General features: G+C 43.6%; 1 protein-coding gene across 8 annotated transcripts in view; it reads left to right on the top strand.

Annotated features, from left to right (window-relative positions):
- The window catches only part of LOC122560234 (nuclear receptor coactivator 3-like), a 264,759-nt gene that overhangs the window by 53,172 nt on the left and 192,926 nt on the right, over positions 1-18,661 (top strand). For 2 of the 8 annotated variants that reach the window (XM_087994780.1, XM_087994781.1), the window contains exon 2: positions 14,072-14,262. The exons of 5 other annotated variants lie outside the window; for them this stretch is intronic. The gene's annotated coding sequence lies outside the window, so the exon portion shown is untranslated. The remainder of the gene's footprint in view (positions 1-14,071; positions 14,263-18,661) is intronic. One more of the 8 variants, XM_087994783.1, reaches the window with a different exon arrangement.

Below are 18,661 nucleotides of genomic sequence, written 5' to 3'. Positions count from 1 at the left end.
CTACTCTTTGTTTCTAGTTATTGATTTTAATTTTAAGTTCTTACTAATAAGGCAACCCCACCCCCTCTGTCCACATGCCTATCTTTTCGATAGGATGTATATCCTTGAATATTCAGCACCTAATCCTGCCATCTTTGCAGCCACATCTCCATGCTGCCCACCACATCATATCTGCAAATTTCGATCTGGGTCACAAGCTCATTTACCTTATTCCTTGTACTGTCTTCAGTCCTGTATTAACCGTCCCCCCTCTTATTGTGATTCATTTGTCCAGTGTGTTTGAAGTTTGATTGCTAACCCTGCCCATACACCCTGTCCTATTTGTGTCTGTGATGGAGATTATGAAAACCTCTCCTGTGTTCCACACACTTACATCTCCTTTAATTCTGGTTTTCTAATTTCCCCATTCCCATCCACTTAGAGTCATAGAGATGTACAGCATGGAAACCGACCACTTGGAGCAAAACTGTTGAACCTGTTGTGTTCAAAAGCATCTATGGACTGGCACTGAATACTGGCCCAGCCAACAATGCTGACATCCTGTGGGCAAATTTTCAAAAATCATTATTGTCAAGCAGCATGACTGATTAACACTAACACTACTGGTAGTTCTACCTGCCAACGAGTGAGAACTTTTGTTAAAGATCTAAACAGCATTATAGTTAGGAAAATTTACATATCTATGATTCAACTTCTTTTAAGATAATGGCCAATAATAAATTCCGGCCCAGTGAACTATGCTGATATCCCGTTTTAGCAAAAAAAACTTCTGTTTAATGTTGGACTTGGTGGAAATCCCCCCTCTATCCTGTCGTGGTTGTAACTAGGTCAGCCAGGTGGACCTTTTTACAGAATGAGTTCCCTGATTGGGGCTGTTAATCTGGTCCAATCAGGGAGCTGTGGCTGATAGATTAATAACAGAAATGTAAGGCATCCTGTGCACTCTGAGAACTGGATCTGAGGGAGCTGGATCAGTGTCAAGAACTCTGTAAATAAAAAGTGATTTGGTGACATGATATCGGCCTCTATGGAGTTATTTCAGATCCAAAGACTAGAGGCTGTGAGAAATTTATCTAGAGGTACTTTTATGTATGCTTCAGTACCCTTTCCCCCACACGAGCCAAATTTAAAAAAAAACTGAAGTGTCTTGCTGGCTGTGGTTAGGTAGGAAAGTGGGAGAAGGTAGCTGTTTTTATCATGAGCTGAGAGTGAAATCTCATGTATGTTTAGTGATTTTTGATTTTACTCCAATTGGATTTTGAATTTGAAGACTTAATAAATTAGATCAACTTGGAATCTTGCTGTAACACCATAGCTGTAATCACTAAGTGGATCTTTTGCCTTACCATAACGAAATGTAGGGGGAATGAAAAGGATGATTGTCCTGCAGTGCACACGCACTCTCTGCAGTTATCAGGGCAAAATTGTAACAGGCAGTCAGGAGGTGAAGACTAACTTTTTGGTAGTCATTATGTTTGTTTCCTTATGACTGCCTTTGTTGAAGCAATGGAAATGGACAGAGAAATAGTGTTTGTTTGGAAGAACTGGATGGAGTTGCTCTTCAGATTTTAATTTGGAAAATTACCAGTATGTAGCAAGCAGAATTTTCCATTCATGTTCAGTTAGTGATTTTGCTTTGAATGAAAGTTATTTTCAAAATTTACAGTTTTCCCAAAAATAATTCAGTTTCTATCATGGCCTGGGGGATGGTTTGAATTGATTCAAATGGATAGGGAATTTATTAGTATAATTTGAATTTAGGTTTCTTCCATTGTTGCTGAAACACTATATACGTTGTCCAGCAAGAGGTTTAAGGGCATGTGAGGAATTCTTAAGAGTTCACATCAGATTTGATCATCTTTATGCACTCCAGTAGGGCTTCTGCTCTCATTCAACGTAGAATTATATTCAATTTTGTGTGAGAGTTTCTCGCAAAAATTTTAGTACATTTGTTAGTTTCCGGAGTTATTCTGTCATGATTTTCAGATGTTGATACTGCTGGACAAGTCAGATTTTAGAATGAAACCTGGTTTGATGGAGTTTTGTAGCATAGTGGCATTGTCACTGAATTATCAATCCTAAAACTAAAACAGTGCCAGAGAAATTCAAGTCTGGCAGCATCTGTGGAGAAAATATAGTAAATGTATTAAGTCCAGTGACCTACAGACTTTTTATTTATTCATTCGCAGGATGTGGGTTTCGCTGGCTAAGCCAGAAATTTTTGTCGATCCCTAATTGCCCAGAGGACAGTTAGGAGTCATAGAGGCAGAGATGTGCAGCACAGAAACAGGCCTTTTGCTCCAATTCGTCCATGCTGACCAGATATCCTAATGTAATCTAGTCCAATTTGCCAGTCAATCACATTGCTGTGGATCTGGAGTCACACTTAGGTTAGACCAGGTAAGGATGGCCATTTCCTTTCCTAAAGAACATTAGTGAACCTGGTTGCAGTTCTGATGAGTCACTGGACTTAACGCTAACTCTGTGCTCCCTACAGATTCTGCCTGTTGAGTTTCTCCAGTAATTAGGAATGGGCAAATAAATGTTGACTTGGTCAGAGACATTTGTAGCTGAAAATGTGTTGCTGGAAAAGCACAGCAGGTCAGGCAGCATCACTTCAGCTCTGATCTCCAGCATCTGCAGTCCTCACTTTCTCCTCAGAGACACTCGTATCCCATTTTTTTAAAAAAGTTGGAGGTCTGTTACTGAGAAGTAGTCATACAAGACTGCAGATTTCAATAGTTCCTGAATTGATGTGAAGTTAGCAAATTTCCCTGTCCAGAATGCTGAGAGATCTGATTTCAACCTGAATAGTGCTGCTGGTACAATAATGCAGTTAAAACAGTTTGAGAAGAGAGATTGAAGTGATAACTTAATCAAATATTTTAGTGGGAGAGCTTTGCAAACAGAAAACTATGAAAGCCATAGCACCTTCAAGTCTTCTGTTTGATTTTTTTGCCTAAAGTTTAATAACAGAATTAAGGGCGTTGCCACACTTAAATTTCATTCAAATTTTGCTTCCCACATCCTCTGCCCATACAGCACATAAGGAGTTAATTACTTGTCATAAGTTGAAGTTCAGCTAGTCTAACCTCGCTTTCTGATTGGATGTTGAAAGGTGAAAATAAAAGCACTGTAAACTTTTGACCCTTCAGTGATACTTGTTCTGTACAACGCCCACCGCTGGTGAATTGGAGAATGCTTTTACTGTAACCGGGAGATGGTATAACATGTAATATGTTGCATCTTATGATTCCCTTCTTTGAATTTTGAGCACAGGGAAAGTAATCGTTCCAAGTATCATTTAATTCCAAGTTTACAGCTCAAAACTTAAGTGTACTCCATATATAGTACTTCTAAAGTTTAAAGCTTCATAGTGTACTAAAGCATGATTTGGCCTGCAGTCTTCAAAAGCATCTCATTTTGGCACAATCATTGCATGGCTTAAAAACTGCTTCTACTAGCTCCTGTTTGCAGATGTCAAATGCTTAGAAGGAACAAATAAGGCATACCACCCGTTCTTTCCTGTTGGGATTGTATCAACATGTGTTTTCTCGGATTGGTAACTGCATGAAATTGCTTTAACAAGACACTAAAGTTGAGTTGGGTTATTCACAGACAGGGGCTTTTTTTAAATTATTGAATTTTCAGATCAAATGTCTAAAAGACGAATACCAGAATCTTGGAAAACTTCATGTTTTAAAGCTAATCTATGTGATGGTTCACATTTGATCCCTGAGAATAGCAGAACAGGTAGATAAGGTAACTAGGAAGGCCTGGGGGGATACTGCCTTTAGTTGGGCAATAAATAAGAGGTTATGCCAATATTGTATAAAATGCTGGTTAGGCCTGGAGTATTGTGGGAAATTTTGGTTACTGTTTTATAAGAAGGATGTGATTGCCCTTGGTGAGGGTGCAGAGCAGGTTTAACAGGATTTTGCCTGGGCAGGAGGATCTGAGCTAGAAGTTCAGACAGGGCAGTTTGACATTGAGAAGGGTCCTGATGGAGGTGTTTAACATTATCATGGTAATAGACAGGATGTGCTGGAAGGCATTTCTTTTTCGATTTGTAGGGTAGGGGTAATAGAGTTAAGGTAAGAAGTAGAAGGCTAAGAAGAGATTGATTTTTGATTTTTGTTTTTCACCAGCAGGTAGTAGGAATCTGGAACACTTTGCCTGAAAGAGGTTGAGTCCACAATTCTGCTAACATTTAAACAATATCTACTTGTGTGGCCATAGCTTCCAGGGCTAAAGAGATGGAAAGTTTAGGTTGGTGTAGTCAAATCTTTTTTGACTGATGCTAACATGATGAGGAGAAAGTGAGGTCTGCAGATGCTGGAGATCAGAGCTGGAAATGTGTTGCTGGAAAAGCGCAGCAGGTCAGGCAGCATCCAGGGAATAGGAGAATCGACGTTTCGGGCATAAGCCCTTCTTCAGGAATGAGGAAAGTTTGTCCAGCAGGCTAAGATAAAAGGTAGGGAGGAGGGACTTGGGGGAGGGGCGTCGGGACTGTGATAGGTGGAAAGAGGTCAAGGTGAGGGTGATAGGTCAGACTGGGGTGGGGGCGGAGAGGTCGGGAAGAAGATTGCAGGTTAGGAAGGCGGTGCTGAATTTGATGGATTTGACTGAGACAGGGTGGGGGGAGGGGAAATGAGGAAACTGGTGAAATCCGAGTTCATCCTTTGTGGTTGGAGGGTTCCTAGCCGGAAGATGAGGCGTTCTTCCTCCAACCGTCGTTTTGTTGTGGTCTGACGATGGAGGAGTCCAAAGACCTGCATATCCTTGGTGGAGTGGGAGGGGGAATTGAAATGTTGAGCTACAGGGTGGTTGGGTTGTTTGGTCCGGGTGTCCCAGAGGTGTTCTCTGAAACGCTCCGCAAGTAGCCGGCCTGTCTCCCCAATATGGAGGAGGCCACATCGGGTGCAGAGGATGCAATAGATGATATGTGTGGAGGTGCAGGTGAATCTGTGGCGGATATGGAAGTTTCCTTTGGGGCCTTGGAGGGAGGTGAGGGGGGAGGTGTGGGCGCAAGTCTTGCACCTCCTGCGGTTGCAGGGGAAGGTGCCGGGAGTGGAGGTTGGGTTGGTGGGGGGTGTGGATCTGACGAGGGAGTCACGGAGGGAGTGGTCTTTACGGAATGCTGATAGGGGAGGGGAGGGAAATATATCGTTGGTGGTGGGGTCCGTTTGGAGGTAGCGGAAATGACGGCGGATGATGCGCTGTACATGGAGATTGGTGGGGTGGTAGGTGAGGACCAGTGGGGTTCTGTCCTGGTGGCGGTTGGAGGGGCGGGGTTCAAGGGCGGAGGAGCGGGAAGTAGAAGAGATGCGGTGGAGGGCATCGTCGACCACGTCGGGGGGGGAAATTGCGGTCCTTGAAGAAGGAGGCCATCTGTGTTGTGCGTTTTTGGAATTGGTCCTCCTGGGAGCAGATGCGGCGGAGTCGAAGGAATTGGGAGAATGGGATGGCGTTTTTACAGGGGGCAGGATGGGAGGAGGTGTAGTCCAGGTAGCTGTGGGAGTCGGTCGGTTTGTAGTCGATGTCCGTGTTGATTCGGTCGCCTGAGATAGAAATAGAAAGGTCGAGGAAGGGGAGGGAGGAATCTGAGACTGTCCAGGTGAATTTGAGGTCGGGGTGGAAGGTGTTGGTGAAGTGGATGAACTGTTCAACCTCCTCGTGGGAGCACGAGGCGGCGCCGATACAGTCATCGATGTAGCGGAGGAAAAGGTGGGGGGTGGGGCCAGTGTAGTTGCGGAAGATGGATTGTTCCACATATCCTACGAAGAGGCAGGCATAGCTGGGGCCCATGCGGGTGCCCATGGCTACTCCTTTTGTTTGGAGGAAGTGGGAGGATTGGAAAGAGAAGTTGTTCAGGGTGAGGACCAGTTCCGTCAGTCGAAGGAGGGTGTCAGTGGAAGGGTACTGGTCGGTACGGCGGGAAAGAAAGAAGCGGAGGGCTTTGAGTCCTTCGTGATGGGGGATGGAGGTGTACAGGGACTGGATGTCCATGGTGAAAATAAGGCGTTGGGGACCGGGGAAGCGAAAATCATGGAGCAGGTGGAGGGCATGGGTGGTGTACCGAACGTAGGTGGGGAGTTCTTGGACTAAGGGGGACAGGACCGTGTCAAGGTATGCGGAGATGCGTTCGGTGGGGCAGGAGCAGGCGGAGACAATGGGTCGGCCGGGGCAGTCAGGTTTGTGGATTTTGGGCAGGAGGTAGAAGCGGGAGGTGCGGGGTTGTGGGACTATGAGGTTGGAGGCGGTGGATGGGAGATCCCCCTAGGTGATGAGGTTATGGACGGTCACCTTCATTCCCCTACGCTCCCGGATTAATGAATTCAACACGCGGCGTGACATCGAACAATTCTTCTGCCGCCTTCGCCTCCGTGCCTACTTCTTTAACCAAGACTCCCGCCCACCCTCTGACGACCCCTTCTCCCGCCTCCAATACACCCCATCCACCTGGACACCCCGTGCTGGCCTCCTACCTGCCCTCGACTCTTCATAGCCAACTGCCGCCGCGATATTAACCGCCTCCTGAACTCCCCCACCCCACTCACCCACTCCAACCTCTCACCCTCGGAACGCGCAGCCCTCCACTCACTCCGTTGCAACCCCAACCTCACTATCAAACCAGCAGACAAGGGAGGCGCGGTAGTAGTTTGGCGCACCGACCTCTACACCGCTGAGGCCAAACGCCAGCTCGCAGATACCTCCTCCTACTGCCCCCTTGACCATGACCCCACCCCCCACCATCAAACCATCATCTCCCAGACCGTCCATAACCTCATCACCTCGGGGTATCTCCCATCCACCGCCTCCAACCTCATAGTCCCACAACCCCGCACCGCCCGCTTCTACCTCCTGCCCAAAATCCACAAACCTGACTGCCCCGGCCGACCCATTGTCTCCGCCTGCTCCTGCCCCACCGAACTCATCTCCGCATACCTTGACACGGTCCTGTCCCCCTTAGTCCAAGAACTCCCCACCTACGTTCGGTACACCACCCATGCCCTCCACCTGCTCCATGATTTTCGCTTCCCCGGTCCCCAACGCCTTATTATCACCATGGACATCCAGTCCCTGTACACCTCCATCCCCCATCACGAAGGACTCAAAGCCCTCCGCTTCTTTCTTTCCCGCCGTACCGACCAGTACCCTTCCACTGACACCCTCCTTCGACTGACTGAACTGGTCCTCACCCTGAACAACTTCTCTTTCCAATCCTCCCACTTCCTCCAAACAAAAGGAGTAGCCATGGGCACCCGCATGGGCCCCAGCTATGCCTGCCTCTTCGTAGGATATGTGGAACAATCCATCTTCCGCAACTACACTGGCCCCACCCCCCACCTTTTCCTCCGCTACATCGATGACTGTATCGGCGCCGCCTCGTGCTCCCACGAGGAGGTTGAACAGTTCATCCACTTCACCAACACCTTCCACCCCGACCTCAAATTCACCTGGACAGTCTCAGATTCCTCCCTCCCCTTCCTCGACCTTTCTATTTCTATCTCAGGCGACCGAATCAACACGGACATCGACTACAAACCGACCGACTCCCACAGCTACCTGGACTACACCTCCTCCCATCCTGCCCCCTGTAAAAACGCCATCCCATTCTCCCAATTCCTTCGACTCCGCCGCATCTGCTCCCAGGAGGACCAATTCCAAAAACGCACAACACAGATGGCCTCCTTCTTCAAGGACCGCAATTTCCCCCCCGACGTGGTCGACGATGCCCTCCACCGCATCTCTTCTACTTCCCGCTCCTCCGCCCTTGAACCCCGCCCCTCCAACCGCCACCAGGACAGAACCCCACTGGTCCTCACCTACCACCCCACCAATCTCCATGTACAGCGCATCATCCGCCGTCATTTCCGCTACCTCCAAACGGACCCCACCACCAACGATATATTTCCCTCCCCTCCCCTATCAGCATTCCGTAAAGACCACTCCCTCCGTGACTCCCTCGTCAGATCCACACCCCCCACCAACCCAACCTCCACTCCCGGCACCTTCCCCTGCAACCGCAGGAGGTGCAAGACTTGCGCCCACACCTCCCCCCCTCACCTCCCTCCAAGGCCCCAAAGGAAACTTCCATATCCGCCACAGATTCACCTGCACCTCCACACATATCATCTATTGCATCCTCTGCACCCGATGTGGCCTCCTCCATATTGGGGAGACAGGCCGGCTACTTGCGGAACGTTTCAGAGAACACTTCTGGGACACCCGGACCAAACAACCCAACCACCCTGTAGCTCAACATTTCAATTCCCCCTCCCACTCCACCAAGGATATGCAGGTCTTTGGACTCCTCCATCGTCAGACCACAACAAAACGACGGTTGGAGGAAGAACGCCTCATCTGCCGGCTAGGAACCCTCCAACCACAAGGGATGAACTCGGATTTCACCAGTTCCCTCTTTTCCCCTCCCCCCACCCTGTCTCAGTCAAATCCATCAAATTCAGCACCGCCTTCCTAACCTGCAATCATCATCCCGACCTCTCCGCCCCTACCCCAGTCTGACCTATCACCCTCACCTTGACCTCTTTCCACCTATCACATTCCCGACGCCCCTCCCCCAAGTCCCTCCTCCCTACCTTTTATCTTAGCCTGCTGGACAAACTTTCCTCATTCCTGAAGAAGGGCTTATGCCCGAAACGCGATTCTCCTATTCCCTGGATGCTGCCTGACCTGCTGCGCTTTTCCAGCAACACATTTCCAGCTAACATGATGAGCCAAGTGTATACCTTTTGTACAATGACTGATTCTACATTTGAAATCCAGATCTCTTTAATTGTAGTCTTGCTCATAGCATTTATGCATGGGCAAAACTTTGAGAGGTGTACAATCATTGGTGCACACCCAATAATGCTAAGTCGGTTGATCTATGACTGACGTTCTAAATAGTGGGTACAAGTAAGGTGTGTCACTGGTGGACGATTGGATCTATTTTTATTGTCCGCCTTTCATATTGGCTTTCCCCTTAGTCTCAAAGGTGCTTGCATGTAGCATCTTTAGACATCATGATTTATGGATACTTTTCCCACTGCCAATTATACCACTTCAGGGAGTCCTGGAAGATTTTGCATGGGGCCTCTATGTTCAGTTTCAGTGGTCATGCAACACCATCTTGGGCAGGTGACATATCTACCTGGGCAACATGAATTGCCAACACAACTGGCTTATCAAGGCTATTTTGAGTTTTTCAATGTTTGTGATGCAGTCTGCCAGCCTATCTTGGAGTCATAGTCACATAGGAGAAAGTGAGGACTGCAGATGCTGGAGACCAGAGTTGAAAAATGTGGTGCTGTGTTTTTCCAGCACCACATTTTTCAATGTCATAGTCACAACACATGGAAACAGACTCTGGTATATCCCTCAATGGTTTCCCATTCATGTACCTATCAAAATGTCTTTTAAATGTTACAACTGTACTTGCATCTACCACTTCCTTCATTCCACATACAAACTACCCTCTGTGGAAAAAGTTGCCCGCACGTCCCTTTTTAAAAACCATTCTTCTCTCATCCTATGCGCCCCCCCCCACCACCATCCAGAACTCTTCCACCCTAGGGAAAATACTTTTTTTGCTATTCACCTTTATCTATGCCCCTCAATTTTCTAAACCTCCTATAAGGCCACTCTTCAACCCCTTTGCTTGAGTGAAAAAAGCCTCAGCCTATCCAGCCTCTCCTTATAACTCACTCTACACTCCCAATGACATCCTTGTAAATCTTTTCTGAACCCTTTTCAATGTAATAGGATCCTTCCTATAGCAGGGCAATCGGAACTGAACACAGTATGCCAAAAGTGGCCTCGCCAATGTCCTGTACAACTTCAGCATGATGTCCCAACTCTCTTTATACTCAATGGTCTGAGCAACGAAGGCCCATCTTTGGGAAACAGTGCTGATGGCAGTACCCTAGAAGGCTTACATAATGGTCTGACAGGATCCATGACAATACAAAGAGTGGTGAGAATTGCAGCTTTGTACACCATGTTTAGTCTTTGCACCATGTCCATGGTTGGCACTCACTTGTTTAGAGTCAGAGAGACCCTTCATTCCAACTTGTCCATGCTGACCAGATATCCTAAATTAATTCCATTTGCAAACATTTGGCTCATATCCCTCTAAACCCTTCCCATTCATTTCCCATCCAGATGCCTTTTTAAATGTTATTGTCCCAGTCTCCTCCACTTCCTCTGGCAGCTCATTCAATATATACACCACTCTCTGCATGAAAAAATTGCCCCTTGGGTCCCTTTTTAAAAATTTTTCCCCTCACCCTAAATCTATGCTGTCTAGTTCTGGACTCTTTCTTCCCCCCCCCCCTCCTCCCCTCCCCTCTTTTTTTTCTCCCCCCCCCCCCCCAATCTTGGGGAAAAGACCTTGGCTATCCACCCTATCCATGATCCTCATGATTTTATAAACCTCTAAGGTCACCCCTCAGCCTCCGATATTCCAGGGAAAACAGCCCCAGCTTATTCAGCCTCTCCCTATAACTCAAACCTTCAAACCCTGGCAACATTCTTGTAAATCTCTAAAAATGTTCAAATTACTTTTGAAGGCTGATGACTTTTGTCCACTTCCTTATCTATGGTGTTATCAAATGAGGTGAGGTGACCCTCTCCAAATACGTGAATTACACTTGGAAAAAACCTCCAATCTAGAAGCATGTATAAACACCATTGTTAAAGTCTTCTGTTGCCTTCTACGGCATCATGTTGAAGATAGTGATCAAAGGATCAGCACACATCCCTACTTCACATCGGTGGAGGTGTAGAAGGGACTCCAATTTGTTGTTGTGGTTGCCTTGTTCGTACCGATTTTCATGAAACTCTCTTACCATTGCCAGTAACCTGGATGGGGATTCAAGAATGAGAATTTTCCACAGTCCATTTCAAATGTTGGATGCCTTGGTAAAGTTGATGAAGATCATGTTCAGGCCTTTGTTTTGCTTGCAACCCTCGCATTTATCAGAATGCGAATATCACATCTGTGGTGCCTCTTGTTTGATGTGAAACTGCAGTGGTTTTTTGGAAGGTTTTTATGGTCAGCAAAATCATCTTCAGATGTTTTCTACTGCTCGAATACAAGGTGATCCACTGTAGTGGAACATTCTGACAGTTTCTCCTTTTTTTATTTTTGTACAAAGTTGATGGCATCCTGCCCTCTTCCCAGTAGAACATGAATAACACTTGGGGTTCCATATTGAGCTCTTCGTTTGGTTAATGGTAGTCACAGTTGCCTCCAGATTTGGACTTTCATATGGTTCTCTTTTGCGATGTAGTTTGCAGTTGATGGCAGTATCATGAACTGTGCACTTTGCTCTAGGGAGTGTTTAACAACCGCTTTGACAGAGATCCAGGACTGACTACATGTTTGTATGTAGTGTCTTGTTGTCTGTGCTCCTCAGGAGCCTTTCGTTTTGATATAATGGTGCACAGATTTTAATAAATATTTTAACAAGCTTTCTTCTTTTGCCGGTATCGGTGTATTATTGCTGACTTTCTTTGCAGGTGTGATCAGTCAGTCATTTTGGTTGTTCCTCTGTTTCCTCCGGTACTCCATACTTGATGGTAAACTGTTCTTCTTGGCTAATCAGTTGAGCTTGATGATGGATCTCATTTTATTGCTGGCAAATCTTGCATTTCATTCACCAGTCCCTGCTGTTCTTGGTGCTGGATCCAATCACCTAGTTGGAAGTATTCAGTGATGGAGCCTTGTATTCCCACTATTCTTCTGGAGTGGATTCAACACTGAGATCAGTGTGTATTAGTTTTATTCAGTTTGTAACATTGCTTGATGTCTATCTTTGCAAGATGTGGTTTCAAGTTGTTGACTGCATTTATTTGGTTTGTGTCTGTCATTCTCTAGGTCACATTGGTTTATGAAGACATACATAGAACATTACAGCGCAGTACAGGCCCTTCGGCCCTCGATGTTGCGCCAATCTGTCATAACAATCTGAAGCCCATCTAACTTACACTATTCCATGTACGTCCAATTGCTTGTCCAATGACGACTTAAATGTACTTAAAGTTGGCGAATCTACTACCATTGCAGACAAAGCATTCCATACCATTACTACTGAGTAAAGAAACTACCTCTTACATCTGTACTATATCTGTCACCCCTCAATTTAAAGCTATGCCCCCTTGTGCTCGGCGTCACCATACTTGGAAAAAGACTCTCCTTTTCCATCCTACCTAACCCTCTGAGTTTCTTATTGGAGTGGGCGTGCAATTGCATGATTGTGAAGCAGTCTTTTTTTCATTGAAAGAACACCCTGCCTATTTGCACAAAGATCTAAGCCTATTTTTCCTAACCGGTTTCGACTCCATGGTTTCTGAGTACTCCCTTCCTTGTCAGGCTCTCCATGGTAAACTGTGGGATTGAAAATGCCAAAGATAACTACTTTGTTCTGAGGAGGGACAATCTGCAAGAGTTGATGGATAGCTCTGTAGAACTGATCCTTGTTGCTGGGTTAACCTTCATGGTTAGATATAAATGATTAGATTCCCTACAGTGTGGAAACGGGCCCTTCGGCCCAACAAGTCCTCACCGACCCTCCAAAGAGTAACCCACCCAGACCCATTTCCCTCTGAATGATGCACCTAACGCTATGGGCAATTTAGCATGGCCAATTCACCTGAGCTGATGATAAACTTGCATACTGCTTGTCTGGCAGTGGGAGGCCAATGGACATAATGTGTTCTAGTGGTCAGTTGGCAGACTTCAAATTTTGCTGGTGATCGTTTTCTTTTCCATGAAATCGAAACCAGAGAGGCATTGTTCATCCTGAGGTCTATTTGAGGTTTAATCAGCATTACATTCGATCAGACCACTTTGCTCCAAAAAATAGACCTTGCTCAGGGTGGCTGTATCAATGTTTTGTCCTGCTTGCTCATGGATTGCTGAGGCTGGCCATCATTGGTAGTGACTTGTCACTTAAGTTGAGCATTCTTTAACCTGTTTCAGAATTTTTCATCTTCTCTCACTTTTTGAACTCGGTTAGGACTTTGTGGTTTTTTTTTCTTTATTGCAAACCGGCCACATTAAGAGTAGCATGATGACTGCACCAAGGTATATTTGTTTTGGAGCATCTTTTTCTCGGCTCCTTTTCAGTTCCGGATCAAACAATTCTGTGGTTCAATTAGAAAAAATATTGTCAAAGCATGATTGGGGTAGGCGATACATAGTGTTAAATATTGAACTGGTCTAAATGGTGAGTATGTCATGTTTAAGTTTGACTCATTTTGCAACCAAAATTACTTTTCAAAAAACTGTATACACAGATTTTTTTTGGTCTACTGTTCTTCTAATTTCAAACCCACATTATGTTTATGCACTAATATTTGGGAGCAAGTTCAGTGATTTGGTTTCAAACTTCAACAGTATCATCTAACATTCTTTGATTTCTAATTTAAATAAGAAATGTCCAGTTTTGTTGGAATTTCAGGAAGTGAAAAGGACTTCAGTACAGATTTTGACATGTCTAAGAGCCATTCGTTCAACAATTTTGGATTTAGGTATTTGAGTGAGGCTAGAACAAAGCTTTAGAACGCACAAAAAAACCTGTTCTTTTAATAAGCCTCTGATTATATTCCAAGTCTCAAGCTGCCACTGACCCTACTTCTTTCACTCTGCCACTGACCCTACTTCTTTCACTCTGCCAACCTTCCAATCCCTATCTTTACTTACATATTTACTCAAATGGATTAAACTTGAATATTGAGAACTTGCAAATCCCATACGAATTGCTTCAATTCAACTCCAGTTAATAAACCAGTATGGATTTCAAAATTTTGTAGGAACGGATAAGGTTTGGAGGTGTTTGTGGTCATGGAAACAGGAAATATTTTCAGGAGTTTGAAGTCCTTATTTTCGTTATAAATCAAGTTTTTGTCACATTACTGCAAAGATTAGTTTTGAGAGCAAGTGGGGCACTAAATGTGGATATAGTTTTTATTTGCCTCATTACTTGATTTCAAAGTGAAGTGATTCAAGATGTACAGCTCTTCATGGAAACCTGTATAATGGACTTCTTTTCTATTAAATTAGATGAGACAACATTTCACAATTTGGTACTGCGACTAATATGAAATATGCCCTACTGTGCATCAGAGAGCTAATGATCAAGCAGACAAAATTGGGAAGACACATTCCATTGTTGGCCTGGATTCTACCATGTGGTATGGAGTAGTATAAAGTCCTAATGTGCTGCAGGTGTGTTTGTGCATCAATCTGGGCAGGTATGATGAGCTGAATGGCTTTTTTTTTTCTATGTTGATCCATCAATTGTATGTATTTTCTAATCAACCTGTTCAGATGTTATTACACAGCTCTGGAGTCAGTGGGACTTAACCTATGGCCTTCTGGCTCAGAAGTAGGGAGATACCACATTCCACCTGCCCTCCATTTCAGTACTTCATATTTGTGTCAAATGTATGTATATTTAAGATGGCGAATTGCAGCGTATTTCTACTTTTGGCAAGAGTGTTGTGATATTCAGCTACTTGTGATGGGGAATTGTAAGTTTCCAACACTACTTTGAGGTTTGAAATGAGTCGCAGAAACTTCAGACAAAACATGTTTCAGTTGGAACAACAAGATGGAAAATTACATAGCAAACAAAGCAAACATGGAAATTGCTGGAAAAGCTCAGCAGGTCTGGCAGTATCTGTGGAGAGTAAGCAGAGTTGATGTTTTGGGTCCAGTGACCCATCACCGCTTCAGATTACAAAAGTAGTTTTCCTTTTGTAATTGTATGTAGAAGTGTGAAGTTTGTTACCCTTAGTTCAGATCGGAGCTGTTGTAAGCCCAAACTATTTAAGAAGCTCTGAGCTTCATGCCCTGTTTTGCTCTTGCCCCATCGCCCCCATCTACATCCTGAGAAATAATTTTGGTATCATAACATAGGTTAGCACGTAATGGATGCTGAAGCAACCCTGTTTCAACAGTTGTTGACAGCATCCTTAATCGTGTACAACAGTTTCATAAAGTTGCTTACATTGAAGTAGTATGAAACTATTCTGCTCTTGTTTCCTTGCAGAAGCTCTATTCCTGGATTAATCAGATCTGCTGCTACATCATAAGCATTTGAAAGATTGATTTATTAATAGCACTTTTTATTTCAAAACTAGTAAAAGGAAGAACTCTGGCATGTGGATCACTCTCCAAGCCAGGTGTCTGCTTAATTAAGATCTACGAAGTTGACATAGTGAGTGTTCCCTGAAACAGTGATGCAAATGACTAGACTTAGTTTTATTTGACCGAATATTTCAAAGTTGCAATATGTTCATCTCCCATTGAGCCTATCTGGATGTTCGTTATCATGCTTGTTCTTTCTCATATTACATTTAATCTCAGCAATTTATACTTTTATTTCTCTTTCCACTGTGTGTGACTGTCCTTTTAAATGTATTTGGCTACTTGCCTCAAATGATTCGTGATTGAGTTCCAAATTTTGACCATTCTCACTTTACAGTCTTTTGCTGGTTTCCCTACTTAATTTATTAGTGACTATCATGTCTATGTCCCCTATTTCCGGTTTGGAAGTAGAAATGTCTTTGTCAGGTCACTTACTGACGTTCACCTTTCTAGAAAATAAACCTTCTAGATACAACACTCCATTCTGCTATCATTTTAAATAAATCTTATTGCAATTTTTCTAATGCGCCTCACTTCTTTGTACCATGGAGACCAGAAATTTTATTTTGATTAAATTTTCATGGGATGGGGACTTCACTGGCATGTCTGCATTTTATTGCCCATTCTAATGGCTGAGAGGGCAGTTGAGAGTTGAGCACATGGCCAGCCTTTTCTAACCTGACCTCCATGTCACTCCAGACCCAGAGCAGATTTCCTTCCCTATATTAAGTTGAATTGGGTGTTTTTTATTTTGAGAACACAGTGGTTACATTGTCATGAAGCAACCTTTTTTAATTCCAATTTTTTTATTGAATTCAAATTTTACCATCTGTTGTGGTGGGTTTTGAGCCTGTTTTTCCCAGGGCATTAGCCTGAGGTTCTGGATTATTAGTGCAGTTGACTTAATAGTATAACTGTACAAGTTTGTCAACTTCTCTGGTTTTTTTAATTCTATACTTCAGTAATTTTTTTTAAATAATGATTTTACTAACCTGGGTTGCTTCATTTTAGTAATCTAATCTTTGTAACCCCTCTCAGCCCCGTTTTTATATTCTCTTCAAAGAGAAGGCAGCTTCCTGTTTTCCTGCCCAAAAGCTATTACCTCATACTAATCAATATTGAAGTTCATTTGCCTGTTATGCATCTATTCTGCAATCTTGTTTTGCTTTTGTGTATTTTGGCATGAAATGTTTACATTTCCTGAGTTCAAATTCTTTGTGAAGAAGGACAATAGTAGCCACAGCACCAATTTTTGTAGAATATAATTTTTTCACAATTTTACACAAGAAATCCGACCAACATCCTTTAAGTCCGACAAGGAGAACGATCCATTTGGATACAGAACTGGCTTGAAGGTAGAATACAGGGGTGTGATGAAGCGTTATTTGTCAGACTGGAGTCTTGTGACCAGCGGTGTGCCACAAAGATCAGCTGAGAAAAGCTGGGTCCACTGCTTTTCGTCATATATATAAATGATTTGGAATTGAACATGAGGTACAGTTAGTAAGTTTGCAAATGACACCAAAATTGGAGATGCACTGGACAATGAAGGTTACCCCAGATTACATCAGGATCTTGATCAGATGGGCCAATGGGCTGAGGAGTGGAGTTTAATTTAGATAAATGTGAGGTGCTGCAGTTTGGAAACACATGAAACGTGTATAACTCCTGTCCTAATGGTGAGGTCCTGGGGAGTGTTGCTGAACACAGACCTTGGCGTGCAGGTTCATTGAAAGTGGAGTAAGTAAGTAGTTTAGTGAAGGTGTTTGTGTTTTTTTGTTGGTCAGAGCATGGAGGATAGGAGTTGGGAGGTCATGTTGCGGCTGTACAGGACATTTGGTTTGGGCACTTGGAATATTGTGTGCAGTTCTGGTCCAAGAGGAAGGATGTTGTGAAATTTGAAAAAGTTAAGACTTGCAAGGATGTTGCCAGGTGTGGAGCTACAGGGAGAGGCTGAATAGGCTGAGGGGTGACCTTTATAGAGGCTTGTTTACAAAACAATCATGAGGGGCATGGATAGTGTAAAAAGACAAGGTCTTTCCCTTGGGGTGGGGGAATCTGGCAGCTGTCGGGAAGCAGGAGAAGAACAAGCAAGTCAGAAAAAAATGAAGCAAATGTTTAAATGATGTTTCATGTTTAAAATCAAGTTTAAAAATTGTCGAGCAAATTTTTACCCCAAAATTTGATTTTGTAATAGACTTTTGGAGTTTTTTGGGATAACTTGTATGTTTTACTCCTTCAGATCCATCTCAATAGGTCCAACTTATCAGCTGTATAGTCCCACATGAACTGAGCCCAAGGTGGAATTTGGAACACTGCTAGCTTTGTTAAGTGTCTATGGTCAATCATTTGGTAGCAGCTTACTCAGCCCTGTCTGGAGACAGGATTCTTTCTGGGCGTTCAGAAGCGATTGTAAAAAAGCAGAGTGTTATATTAAATTAGGTCAGCAGAACATATAATTTTTGTTGAAATAGAAGCCTGTAATTTCACATTGTTAAAACTCCCTCATTCTGTTGGTCTTAAAAATAAGTTTGTGCTGGGAGCTACTATGGAAGAACATGTCTGTGCATGCATATGAATGCAACTGTTTCATAAATGTCTGCAACATTTTTAAAAATTGGCACAGTAATGCATCTTAAGCAATGGAATTGCTGATTGTTAAAGAGGGCAAGGGTTAGGTTTGAGAGCCTTTTTCATGACTTGCAGAATTTGTAATACAGTGTACCTTTGGAGAGGGCAAACTCTATATTCTCTGGCCGAGCTAAGGACCTAAGTTTAAGTAATTATGGCTTCAAAGAGCTAAAATTATCAACATCATAACCCTAAAATAATATTTCTTATTTGCTTCCTGTGTTTGGTCAGCATTAAGAAAATCAACTTTTGTTGCTGCACCAGGTTGAATTTTCCATTTCCCAGAGAGTGGATTGCTTATTAGGGCCGACTTATTTGACTTGGTAACTATAGTCTCTTTTTTGCTTTGAGGTGAATTGCCAAATGGCTGAGAGCTGACCTTTCTCCAAGTTTGGAAATAGGCAGCATTGAGACTCACTTGTTACAAACAACATGTTACCAAATGTCTGTCTGAGATCTAACAACCAGTACAAGTACATACATGGTGGAGAACTTTGCCAGAACTATTTGCCAGTCTGTTTTTATTTGCTGTGTTTCACAGATGGTTTACATTTAGACGGAATCAAATCAATGAGTTGATCATCTTTGATATAGTTTTGCCAAAGAAAAATAAGTTTGTTTTGGGAATGAAGAAACTTATCTAGATGATCACCACCAAAATCATGAGCTTAAATGCTGAAAACAGAAGTGTTGACCAAGACCTATGCTCCTGCCTTTAGACCTTTGGAACTGATACATGAATTTTTAATACATGGAGGATTATCCTATTGTGCAAGAGATATCTGAAGAAAATATCTTGTATACAATTTACACTTCTGTAGCATCATGTGTGTTGCAGCAATTCCTTGATTTGATATTTTTCAGAAAATG

Source organism: Chiloscyllium plagiosum, unplaced genomic scaffold (assembly GCF_037043375.1).
Source record: "Chiloscyllium plagiosum isolate Xiang-an unplaced genomic scaffold, Cpla_swu_hap1 HiC_scaffold_15, whole genome shotgun sequence".
Classification (NCBI taxonomy): Eukaryota; Metazoa; Chordata; class Chondrichthyes; order Orectolobiformes; family Hemiscylliidae; genus Chiloscyllium; species Chiloscyllium plagiosum.
The sequence above is the reverse complement of the archived record's forward strand: the minus strand, read 5'-3'. Positions and strand labels throughout refer to the sequence as shown.